Consider the following 12,475-nt stretch of genomic DNA (forward strand, 5'->3'; position numbering starts at 1 on the left):
CTCCAGGACAAACCACCCCCTCCATTAGTACCCACCCCCTGACAAACCACCCCCCCTCCATTAGTAGAGACCCCCAGACAAACCACCCCCCTCCATTCGTACAGACCCCCTGGACAAACTACCCACCCATTAGTACAGACCCCCCTCAGGACAAACATACCGCCTCCATTAGTACAGACTCCCCCAGGACAAACCACCCTCTCCATTAGTACAGACCCCCCTCAGGACAAACCACCCTCCCTCCATTAGTAGAGACCCCCTTAAATTAGTACAGACCCCCAGGACAAACCACACCCCCCCCATTTGTACAGACCACCCAGACAAACCACCCCCCTCCATTAGTACAGACCCCCCCCTGCATTATTACAGACCCCCCATAAACCACCCATTCCAATAGTACAGACCCCCCCCCTCCATTTGTACAAACCCTATTCTATTCAATCCTATTTGTAAAGACCCCCAGACAAACCACCCCCCTCCATTAGTACAGACCCCCCCACAATCCACCCCCATTAATACAGATCTCCCCTCTCCATCAATACAGACCCCCCCCATAAACCACCCCCTTCCACTAGTACAGATCCCCCCCTCCATTAATACAGATCCCCCCCTCCATTAATACAGATCCCCCTCAGGACAAACCCCACCCGGGCAGCACCTGGAGAGGAAAGCACAGTGTGCAGCCGCGCCGCCCCGGGTAATACAGCGCGTCGGCGGAGGAGAGAGCGGCCTCGCCGCAGCCTCGGACACCAACAACGGAGGAGGAAGGAGGGGAGCATTCTGGCTTTTGAGCGCCCCCACCTCTGTGGCGCCTGGGTGAACTGCATCCCGCGCACCCGCCTCGGATTGGCCTACAGTACAGAAGGGTCTGATTTTCTCTAAAGAAGTGGCTTGGATAAGCTGCAAAGCATATTTGAACCTAAAACGTACACAGAGCACACAGGTGTGGGAAGGTTGAAGCCGTTTTGGAGTACATAAAGCAAGGACAAAGGGATATTTGCTGTCTCCAGGTAGTTGAACTTCTAGTGGGATGGTGTTGCATCTATGAGCATTTCCTCAGGTTTCCAGAGCAGAGTCTCCTCAGGGTACAAGCCAAAAGTTTAGAAAGTATGGCACTATGTTTTTCACCAATACTGAAAAGTAGGGTTGTCCCGATACCACTTTTTTAGGACCGAGTACAAGTACCGATACTTTTTTTCAAGTAGTCGCCGATACAGGTATCGGGGGTATTTGCACGAGTACGAGTACTCCCGCAAATACTCGGTATCGGTCCCGATACCGATACTGGTATCGGTATCTGGACAACCCTACTGAAAAGTTATATTTTTAAATGCCTTTCTGTGGGCATTTGTCAGTCTGTTCTTTAGTCATTCAAACACTATGGAAGACTTGCCTCCACCACGAGATGTGTGCTTAGATTTTCACTTTATATTTAGTGTGACTTCAATGGATGTTTTTTCCTACAACTTCTTCAGCCTACAAACCACCTCTACAGTCGACCTTTGTAGGTAGTCGTGGCCGAGTGGTTAAGGCGATGGACTAGAAATCCATTGGGGTCTCCCCGCGCAGGTTCAAATCCTGCCGACTACGGTCTGCTTTTATCATTTTCAATCATGTCTTGTATTTTTTTAATTCTCCTGAGTGAATTGGCACAAAGCTCACTGTTACCTCCATTCACAAAACAGCGTAGTCCCCTTTCACACCTGCAGACCGTATGTCCGCTTTTTCATCCATCCGTGTGTGGATGAAAAAGGGACATACATTGGATGAACACCCGATCTCGCCCGCTTCCGCAATGCTCAGATTCTGCAGACGGAGGAAAACCCTATTTTTCCTTCCATCTGCGGATCGGATCGGGTGAACACGAACATACGGTCCGTGTTCATCCGAACCCCCCATAGGGGAGAGCAGAGAAAAGACAGGGCGCTCCCTGCACAGTGTGCGGGGACCGCCCTGTTATCCGCCATCTCAGCGGGGATCAACGGAGCGATCCCCGCTGAGCATGCGGAGGTTCATGTGGCAGATCATTACTTATCCGCCCCGTGTAAAATTTTTCCATGCAGTTGTGGCCGAGAGGTTTAGGCGATGGACTTGAAATCCATTAGGGTCTCCATGCGCAGATTCAAATCCTGCTAACTACGGTATGTTCTTGGATAGTTTCACAAAGATCTGCCATTATGAATTCAGCAGGCGCATCCTTACACTACTAATCTTCACGTGTGGCTTTCTCTCCAGCAATGACATAACCAATTCTAATGAGACTGGTAGTTAAATTCCAGCAGTGTATTAGATGTTCTGACGCTGTACAGATACAGCTATGAAACTGGAGAGCCTAAGCAGAGGAAGTGCAAAGCAATTTTTCAGGTAGACTTCTATAGCTAACGTTTTCCGCCTACTTCTAAGGCACATTTTTAGATTTTACCTATAAAATAGAGTTTTGAACTTAGATCTACTTTATCGGTCTACTTCAAATTTGTACTTATACTTAGCCAGTCTCTCTAGTTGGTATATCCCATGGGTTGTTGGAGGTATCGTGGTGAAAATAGTTGCCTCCCGAACAATAGAAAATAATTTGATCTCTCCCCAACACATTTTATGTTCATTTGTTCCTTTAAATACCATTATTAAACAAAATATCTATATTACGTTAAGGAATAATAACTGTTGAGGGCCTCAACTGATGAGATCCTAGATTAAAAAAACAGCCCTGACTGCAATATATACTGACTATCCAGCACTGTCCACCCACGATAATCCCATGTCATCACTAGATGTGTCCAATCTCCTGAGTTGAATGATGGCTAGGATCGTTGAACAAAGAATATCGAGTGCAGAAGCCTTTGAGTATGCGACATACAACATAGTTCATACAATGGCATGGTCAGGAGTTTAGAAGATGCACCATAGCCTGGAAAAGGGGAAAAACCTGTAGGTGATTGCTATGTTGATGGAATGGGAGCCAGTCCTGCACATTTTTTCTCCTTAGTATAGTGGTGAGCATCCCCACCATACAAATTTGCATGCTAAGGGCCCTTTCACACAGGCGATCCGATCAGGTCCACCTGTCAGTTTTTCAGGTGCACCTGATTGGAAGGTCCATGCATTCCTATGCACTAGCGAATGTAAATGTGTGTCTGTTTACTCCTGTCTACCTCTAAATCTGGTTTAGGCCTGCTAAAAAAAAATGGAGGAGGACTGCATCCTTTTCCATTTGGGTGGATCGAAAGGGCAGTTTTGTGAAAACAGGCAGCAGAGTCCATTTTACTCCCTGCCACCCATAGAGCAGAGCGGGATCTGTCTGCTCCGCTAAAACTGAGCAGCCGCAGACCTGTCATCTGCCCCGCTTTTCTCCGATCTGCTCACAGACACCCCCGGTGATGGTAATTGAAGCGGTCTGTGTGAAAGGGTCCTTAAAGAGATTAGTTTTACTAGTTTTGTCCCTGCTTCCCCCTGTGGACTGATGATTGAATACCTGGTGGGGCATTATATTCAAGGATCAGCAGAAGAAAGCACAGATCAACAGAGTGGATAAATCAAAAGCAGGGAGATACTTGCATTGCAAGTCTTTCAATCATAGTCTTCTAAAGAATAGGAGCTTTATACCCTGCTTCCCTACTGGAATTATGCCTTCACTGTTGGTCAGAAGATCACTCCATTAAAACCGCTCCTGAAACAGATGATGGATCTGAATATCAAATACACTTGGGGGTTCCCCGCCTGTTTAATTGGGACAAGAGAGGGAAGATCTGCAATACTGAGATTCCCCGAGGATTTAAACGAGTTCTGTAGGAAACTGGACATTCGGGTGCCCGATCTCCCAGGCTGGAGTTGAGGGGAGGAGTGGAGTGAGAGAGGGGGCTCTATTTAGAGACCCCCTCCCACTCTCTCCCTTTCTTTTCCAGCCTGGTCGGTCTTTAGATACAACATATATATATATATTTTTTTTTTTTCCCAGACCCTTTCCGTTTATTCCGGACGGTTCACTGGGTCGGGCCTTGTCCCTTTCTTTTTGATTTCTTTTTGATTTTTTCCTTTTTTCTTTCCTTTTCTCCCCCTTTTTTTCCTTCGGGACCCGAGAGGGTTCCCGGGGGATAGGGGGGAGATAGGTGTAACCGACCCTCCACCCCCTCTATCCAAAAGATAGGGGAGGGGGAGGAAAATCCCAAAAAACCTCACCCAGAGTGTTCTGAACCAAGACATGGTAGTTGGTTCAGGGGCCTTTAATAGGCCAAATGGGGAAGTGGGAGGAGGGGAGGGAGGAGGGGAGAAGGGGGGGGAAGGGTTAGAGGGGGGGAGAGGGGGGAGGGAAGGTCGATACCCCGTCTCACCCAGACAACCAGAAGAGAGCGTAACTAATAGAAAGGAAAATTGTAGACCCAGCCTTTGGGATGATGGAAGGAAATATTATAAATCACGAAGATGCCAGTAATTAAATGCCTCTCATATAATGTAAAGGGTCTAAATAGCCCTTCTAAGAGACATAAGGTGTTAAAGGAATTAAAATACTATAGGACAGATATCGCTTTCCTACAAGAAACCCATCTTACATTAGGATCAAATACAAGGATATACTCACCTGACTTCCCTACTTGGTTTTATGGGGACACCATCTCCAAGAGGGCCAGAGGAGTAGCAATCGGGTTAGCTAAAGGAACTAGATTTGTACTAACAGATAGACTAACAGATCCGGAAGGGAGATTCCTCTTTCTGAGAGGGAAGTTGGAGGAGGAAGAGTATACCCTTGCAAACGTGTATGCGCCTAACACTTCCCCGTTGAAATACTTTTTTGGAATATTGGGGAAATTAAAAGATTATAGTAGGGGAAAGATAATATTAGGAGGAGACCTAAATTTCGGCATGGATCCGAAAGTCGATAAGTCACATCAAACATCAGAAACGCAGGGTACACAATTAAGAAAAGTTAAAGAAAGTTTACATAGAAGTCAGTTAGTAGACACATGGAGGATCTTCAACCCAAACCAGCGAGACTACACTTTTTTTTCTCAGGTACATGGCAGCTACTCTCGAATCGACCACATCTTGGTTGACCATAGAATACTGGAGGATGTGGTCGAGACGAGAATAGAGCCCATGACGATCTCTGACCACGCGCCCATTAGTATATCAATAAACATTGTATGCAATCAAAGGCCCTACCAAAACTGGAGATTAAATGAAGATCTATTGATCGAAGAGAAAAGTATAACTAGGGTTAAAAAAGAACTAGAAGAATATTTTAAGATAAATGAGACAGAGGAAATCTCGGCAGCAACCCTATGGGATGCCCACAAGGCAGTGATTAGAGGGGTCTTGATCTCGGAAGGAGCAAGGAGAAAAAAGGAGGCGATCAGTAAAAAAGTAAAACTAATAGACGAGATTTTCAACTTAGAGCAAAAGCATAAGAAAGATGGAAAGCAACAAGATCTATACTTGGCCCTAGTCAATAAACGAAACGAACTTAAAGATCTCATAGATCAAGAAACAAAAAAGGAATTCAACTTAATAGCAAGGGAGAGATACAGGTGGGGAAATAAAACAAGCAAACATCTGGCACGGATGGTGGGAAAAAAAAAATCAAGGAACTATATTGACAAAATTAAAAACGATAAAGGGGAGGTATTACATACAACAAAAGATATCGCCGAAACATTCAGATTATACTACGAAAAACTATACTCAGTAAAACAAAAGAACTGGCAGAAAGGAGAGAAAGAAAATAAGATCGCAACTTTTTTAAAAGAGGCAAGACTTTCAAAAATTAGTCAACTAGAGGCCGAGGAGATAGACAGACCAATCACGGAAAATGAAATCAAAATAGCATTAACAAGCTCAGCCTCAGGCAAAAGCCCAGGCCCAGATGGCTTTACAGTAATGTATTACAAAAAATGTAAGGAGATATTACTACCAAGGATATGCCAGTACTTTAATGGCTTAGGGAAAAAATACAAATTAAGTAAGGAGGCCTCCGAGGCAACCATCACTGTCATCCCAAAAGAAGGTAAGGACATCGGGAGCTGCTCGGGCTACCGACCGATATCCTTGCTTAACACTGACATAAAATTGTTTGCAAGGGTATTGGCCGGGAGAGTTAGGCAGGTAATGACTAAATTGGTACACCCAGATCAGACGGGTTTTGTTCAAGGGCGAGAGGGGAGAGACAACGGAGTAAGAACACTTCTGATAATCCGGAGATTGAGAGCAATGGGATCCCCAGGCCTACTCCTGTCGATAGACGCAGAGAAAGCGTTCGACAGGGTAGACTGGGGATTTATGCTTGCTACCCTAAAGGATATGGGGTTTGGCCAGGGGATGATGAACTGGGTGGATACCCTATATCAGTCCCCTATGGCCAAAATAAAAATAAATGGTAGTCTTTCGCAAACATTCCAAATGAGAAATGGAACGAGGCAGGGGTGCCCCCTGTCACCATTGCTGTTCGTGATATCAATGGAACCATTCCTAGCCAAGATCCGTAATTGCCAAAAAATAAAAGGGATCAAAATAGGAGAGGAGGAACATAAGCTCGCAGCTTTTGCGGACGATGTCCTCTTCTATTTAACAGAACCCAAAACATCAATCCCTAATTTATTAAACTTATGCAATGAATATGGGGAATTTTCAAACTTTAAATTAAATATCACTAAAACAGAGATCATGAGTATAAACATAAGAAAGATAGAAGAAAAACTCCTGAAAGAGAATTATCGCTTTGCTTGGGTAAGGGAACTTAAATATCTGGGGATTCTGTTAGCTAAATCAATCAAAAAAACTTATGCGATAAACTTTATCCCACTGTTAAACGAAATCAAGAAAGAAACAAAAAGGGTGGAAAACAGAGCAATATCGTGGATAGGACGAATCAATTACTGTAAAATGGTTATCATGCCCAAGATCTTATACAAATTTCAGATGATCCCTATAGCTCTACCAGGAACGCTGCTCTCAGCCCTTAATAAACTAATTATGAATTATATATGGAAAAACAGGAAACATAGGATATCACTCCAGACATTAAGACAACCAAAAAAAAAGGGAGGGCTTGCTGTTCCGGATGTTAGGAGATATCACGAGGCGGTTATGTTAACAAGCAGGGGCGGACTGACCATTGAGTCACTCGGGCACTGCCCGAGGGCCCCATGCCACTAGGGGGCCCCATCAGGGTTGCCAGGCTCAGTAAAACCAGGGACAGTATGTACAAATCTGTGTTTTTTTTAGATCTGTCCCTGATATGTCCGAAACTGACATGCTTTTAATGTGAAGATCCCAAGATTTTAGCTGCCCTGCCTCTGCACTGCCTCCTGGCGTGGTGGCCATCTGTAAACCAGAGGGGCCCCATAATCTTCTATTGCCCGGGGGCCCCATGAGTTGTCAGTCCGCCCCTGTTAACAAGAGTGGTGGAGTGGGCCAGAGTCAACACAGAAAAAAGGTGGGTAAGCTTAGAAAACGAATTAACACAGGTAAGGTTGGATAAGATTATATGGAACCCCCCTCAATTTAGGACACTGGATATTAACGCACATGAGATAACAAAAAATGCACTCAAAATATGGGACACAGTCTATAAAAAAATTGTGAAGGAATATAATTCACCCCTCATAGCACTGAAGAATAACGATTACTTTGCACCGGGTAAGACACAAGTAGGGGGTCACTGGATTAAAAAAGACACGGCACAACTAAGGGATATAATGAACGGGGATCACATTAAAACACTGCAGGAGTTAAAACTTAATAAAAATTTAATGGAAATCAATGAATGGAGGTACCAGCAGCTAAACCACTTCATTCAAGATCTCCCACATCCATTGAGATCAGAGGATCAGTTGTCGGAACTGGAAAAAATTTGCACGACAGAAAGAACCAAAGGAACCATTTCTATATTATACAAGATTCTACTGAAGATAGGAGAGCGGAGTTTACCTCCATTCATTGAAAAGTGGGAAAGGGAATTGGGCTCACAGCGAGATAAGGCTACAATAGAGAGAATGTTGACTCTGACACACTCTTCCGCGGTAGATAGCCGCACGGCGGAAATGTGCTTCAAATGTATCGCCGGGTGGTACATGACACCGGACAAATTAAAAAAATTTAATGAAGAGCAGACAGGGGATTGCTGGAGGGGTTGCGGATCACCAGGAAATATGGCTCACCTTTGGTGGGAATGCCCAAAGATAAAAAAGTACTGGGAAAATATATTGGGTTGTGTGGAAGAGATCACAATGAAAAAGATAAAGATGGACCCATGGGTTGTCCTATTCCATGGGGGAGAAGAAGGCATAAAAAGGTATAGGGAAACACTTACACCGCACCTCCTAAACGCCGCCAAGAGATTAATCCCAAGGAGGTGGCAAGATACAGAGTGCCCCCAAACCTGGGAATGGATTGATGCGGTCGAAGAAACATACAAAATGGAAGAATTGAAAGAAGGCTTAGAGGGTAATAACATATTACAAAGTACAAAATGGGAAAATTGGAGGACCTTTAAGAGATCATGGAGTTACGCAGAAAAGTTAAGGGAAGAAACCTAAAAGATTTCCTAGAAGAAAATTAGAAAGAACCAGAGGTTTCAGAGTACGTCTAGGGTGAGACGGGGGGGGGGAGGGGAAGGGGGGGGAAATTTGGAAGGATATACTTTTGATGTCTCCCTCTCTCTGTTATGCTCTAAGCAGATAGAGTAAACATACCCGTATATATACACTCATATAAAAAAAAAAAAAAAAGAGAGAGAGAAAGAGAGGGGAAAAAAAAAAAAAAAAAAACTCACATATAGAAAAGCGACACTAATGATGCGAAACCAAATTAGAGATGCAATGGGCTGGCACGCAGAACATGAGCATTAAATATGCACTCTATGAGGTAGAGTCTGAAGTGGAAAAAGAAAAAAAAAAAAAAAAAAGAAGATCACTCCACCCCGACAGTCCAGGCATAGATCTGTGTGCCCAGGCAGGCACCCAGCAGAGGGACATGGTCCATACAAAGGGTGCCAGAATTTTGTTGAAAGATGGTCTGTGGGTCCAGAACAGTGGAGCATTCGGGGCATTAGGGTGGTAGGCCTGAACTTAAAAAGCAAAGCCTTACACTTCAAAGTTAGCATCTTCCATGTGATCAAGGTAAGCCATATAGACATGATCCTAGTTGTGGCCAAGTGGGTAAGGCGATGGATTTGAAATACATTGGGGTCTCCCTGCTCCAGCTTCATAATCCTGACAACTACAGTCTGCTCTTGTATTGTCTGCATGGGGTCTCCCTGCACAGGTTAAAATCTTGCCAACTATGGTCTGTTCTTGCATTGTCCAATGAAGATATGACTCTCAACAGTTATAGTTCCTGTACTGATAGTGGCTTGTGTTATTGTCATGGACAACATCTGTACGCTTGCTTCAGGTTAGGAATGCCTACAGTACAGAAGGGTCTGATTTCCTCTAAAGAAGTGGCTTGGATAAGCTGCAAAGCATATTTGAACCTAAAAAGTACACAGAGCACACAGGTGTGGGAAGGTTGGAGCACATAGAGCAAGGACAAAGGGATATTTGCTGTCTCCAGGTAGTTGAACTTCTAGTGGGATGGTGTTGCGTCTATGAGCATTTCCTCGGGTTTCCAGAACAGAGTCTCCTTAGGCCACAAGCCATATGGTACTATGTTTTTCACCAATACTACAGACAGGGCCGGACTGGGAGTAAAAACCAGCCCTGGAAAACATTTCATACCAGCCCCATAGCATTATTATACCAGCCCAACATCATAACGTCATTATTTTCTTGTTCATAAAAGAGAAAACCATACATTTTAAAGAAACCTTTAAAGAGCGTATTATATAAAGATAAGACAGATATGAAAGCACATAGGGCTAGGGAGATATATATATATATATATATATATATATATATATATATATATTACAGTGGAACCTCGCATTACGAGCATAATCCATTCCAGGAGAATGCTCGTAATCCAAAGTACTCGCATTTCAAAGCGAGTTTCCCCATTGAAGTCAATGGAAACGAAAATTATTTGTTCCACATTGACTTCAATTGCATGCAATACCGCTTGTGGCCAGAGGTAGGGGGCACAGGAGAGCATCGGAGACACTCAGAAATGTCACTTGCCACTTGTCCCTTGTCACCAGATTCAGCATGTCACGACAGCAGGGGACTGGGCGACAGCAGGGGGACTGGGCGACAGCAGGGGGACTGGGCGACAGCAGGGGGACTGGGCGACAGCAGGGGACTGGGTGACAGAGGACTTGGCGACAGCAGGGGACTGGGTGACAGAGGACTTGGCGACAGCAGGGGACTGGATGACAGAGGACTTGGCGACAGCAGGGGACTGGGTGACAGAGGACTTGGCGACTGGGTGACAGAGGACTTGGCGACAGCAGGGGACTGGGTGACATAGGACTTGGCGACAGCAGGGGACTGGGTGACAGAGGACTTGGCGACTGGGTGACAGAGGACTTGGTGACAGCAGGGGACTGGGTAACAGAGGACATGGCGACAGAGAACTTGGCGACAGCAGGGGACTGGGTGACAGAGGGCTGGGTGACAGGGGACTGGGTGACAGGGGACTGGGTGACAGGGGACTGGGTGACAGAGGGCTGGGTGACAGCAGGGGACTGGGTGACTGCAGGGGACTGGGTGACACAGGGGACTGGGTGACAGAGGGCTGGGTAGCAGCAGGGGGCTGGGTGACAGAGGGGACTGGGTGACACAGGGGACTGGATGACAGAGGGCTGGGTGACAGAGGGCTGGGTGACAGCAGGGGACTAGGTGACAGCAGGGGACTGGGTGACACAGGGCTGGGTGACACAGGGCTGGGTGACAGCAGGGGACTGGGTGACACATGGGACTGGGTGATAGAGGGCTGGGTGACACAGGGGACTGGGTGACACAGGGCTGGGTGACACAGGGGACTGGGTGACACAGGGGACTGGGTGACACAGGGCTGGGTGACACAGGGGACTGGGTGACACAGGGCTGGGTGACACAGGGCTGGGTGACACAGGGGACTGGGTGACACAGGGGACTGAGTGACACAGGGGACTGAGTGACACAGGGGACTGGGTGACACAGGGCTGGGTGACACAGGGGACTGGGTGACACAGGGCTGGGTGACACAGGGGACTGGATGACACAGGACTGGGTGACACAAGGCTGGGTGGCACAGGGGACTGGGTGACACAGGACTGGGTGACACAGGGCTGGGTGACACAGGGGACTGGGTGACACAGGGCACTGGGTGACACAGGGCACTGGGTGACACAGGGCTGGGTGACACAGGGGACTGGGTGACACAGGGCTGGGTGACAGGGGACTGGGTGACACAGGGGACTGGGTGACACAAGGCTGGGTGGCACAGGGGACTGGATGACACAGGACTGGATGACACAGGACTGGGTGACACAGGACTGGGTGACACAGGGTACTGGGTGACACAGGGGACTGGGTGACACAAGGCTGGGTGGCACAGGACTGGGTGACACAAGGCTGGGTGGCACAGGGGACTGGGTGACACAGGGCTGGGTAGCACAGGGGACTGGGTGACACAGGGCTGGGTGACACAGGGGACTGGGTGACACAGGGGACTGGGTGACACAGGGGACTGGGTGGCATAGGGGACTGGGTGACACAGGACTGGGTGGCACAGGGGACTGGGTGACACCAGACTGGGTGGCACAGGGGACTGGGTGGCACAGGGGACTGGGTGACACAGGGCTGGGTGACACAGGGCTGGGTGACACAGGGGACTGGGTGACACAGGGCTGGGTGGCACAGGGGACTGGGTGACACAGGGGACTGGGTGGCACAGGGGACTGGATGACACAGGGGACAGCTACATAAAAAGTAAAACATTTCTAGAGCCTTTTTTTTTTTTGTACCTCCATCCATGTTGTTCTGCCCAGAACGTGGGACCTTGCGATCATCCCTGAGGCCGGTAGCTCCGCCCCTGAGGCCGGTAGCTCCGCCCCCACGTGACAGGCGTGACCACACCCCCTCACGAGTCCCGACCATTGTAAGTGAGGGAGGCGGGCCAGCACCTAAGCATCAGGGCCCTGAACCGCCGAATGGCTCAGCAGCTGGAGGAGCCGGGGGAGGGAACTGTCAGTGTACTGCATGCGATAGTTCCCTCCCCGCGCCCCCGCACAATCCACAGCAGACAATGACATTCCCTCTCCACCTCCGGTACACACTGCTGTAGGTGCGCCGTGCATATAAATCGAGCTGGTCTAGGAGGGCGGGACAGACTTTTCTCACAGCAGCGCGGCAACATTTTTAACACTCGCTGCCCGAGGAGGAGGGAGCGGATCTCTGCGCTGCAGCCACAGCTTAGCCCAAAGCGGCCCAGGGCAGGCAGCCTGGCGGGAAATTTCCCGGTATCCCGGTTGGCCAGTCCGGCCCTGACTACAGAGTAATATTTTTAAAAGCTGAATTAAAAATTGCCTTTCTGTGGGCATTTGTCAGTCTGTTCTTTAGTCATT

At 47.6% G+C, this 12,475-nt stretch overlaps 1 non-coding gene across 1 annotated transcript; it reads left to right on the forward strand.

Annotated features, from left to right (window-relative positions):
• Positions 1 to 1,508: 1,508 nt before the first annotated feature.
• Positions 1,509 to 1,590, forward strand: TRNAS-AGA. Its single transcript has one exon. It is a non-coding gene; the product is annotated as a tRNA-Ser (tRNA).
• Positions 1,591 to 12,475: the final 10,885 nt, after the last annotated feature.

This window comes from Rana temporaria, chromosome 4 (assembly GCF_905171775.1).
Source record: "Rana temporaria chromosome 4, aRanTem1.1, whole genome shotgun sequence".
NCBI classification, from domain to species: Eukaryota; Metazoa; Chordata; class Amphibia; order Anura; family Ranidae; genus Rana; species Rana temporaria.